Genomic DNA, 1,056 nt, shown 5'->3' with positions numbered 1-1,056 from the left:
ACTGGAATTTGAACTCAGATCTCTTGGTTCCCAAAACATACTGCCTCGATACTTACTCCAACCACTTTTGTGGGAGAGAGGATGAGGGTGTTACGTGAGTTGGAAACTTCCAGATTTCAAATATTCCAATAAGGATTGAGCCTTGAGGATTTTTCCCCAGGTTCTTCAACAGCTTTCCTATGCCCACGGGAATATCACTCTTTGAGAGGTGTTTTTTAAATATTTTTCATCTGTTTTTAATATTTCCCACTAATTTTGGATTGTGAGGTAGAGGGAGGAGATGGGCTAGGCGGGAAGGAACAGGTCTGAGCACCTGAGGAGCAAAAACCCAAACAGCAAAAGCCAGAGTTCAGTCCCCCACCCCTCTGTGGACTGTGGGATCAGGCCCCGCATGAGCGTGTTTTTCTGTGCGCTGGGTAATTCTGTTGTACAAACAGTTGAGAACCAGGGGGCCAGAAAAGTGGAAACCAGAGAAGGCTTATGTTCTCCTGTTTTGTTTTAACCGTTTTTAAATGCACAATTTAGTGACATTAATTCCATTCGCAGCATTGTGCAGCCATCACTACTGTCGAATTCCAAACCTTTTTCATCATCCCAAACAGAAACTCAGTTCCCGTTAAGCAGTAACGCCCCGTTCCTCCCTCCCTCCAGCCGATGGCAACAACTGATCTACTTCGTGTCTGTGCACTTGCCTATTCTAGATAAGTGATATCATGCAGTATTGATCCTTTGGTGTCTGTATTGTTTCACTCAGCGTGTTCTCAAGGTTCATCCACGCTGTAGAATGTATCAGAACTTCATTTCTCTTTATGGCTGCGTAATAGTCCATTGTGCACATGTGCCACATTTTGTTTATCCATTCATCCGTTGATGGATGTTTGGGGTTCCACCTTCTAGCTATTGTGAATAGTGCTGCGATAAACATTGGTGTGAGGCTTGTTTTTTTAATCTCCTCCTGCTGTTCATGACATATATTCTCACCAGATGGCAGTACTGAGCTACCATTACTGTATTAATAGTAAACCTTGGTTGTTTTTAAGGTGTTCGCTTTATTTG

Source organism: Trichechus manatus, unplaced genomic scaffold (assembly GCF_000243295.1).
Source record: "Trichechus manatus latirostris isolate Lorelei unplaced genomic scaffold, TriManLat1.0 scaffold00004, whole genome shotgun sequence".
In the NCBI taxonomy this organism is placed as follows: Eukaryota; Metazoa; Chordata; class Mammalia; order Sirenia; family Trichechidae; genus Trichechus; species Trichechus manatus.
This window is presented reverse-complemented; position numbering follows the sequence as displayed.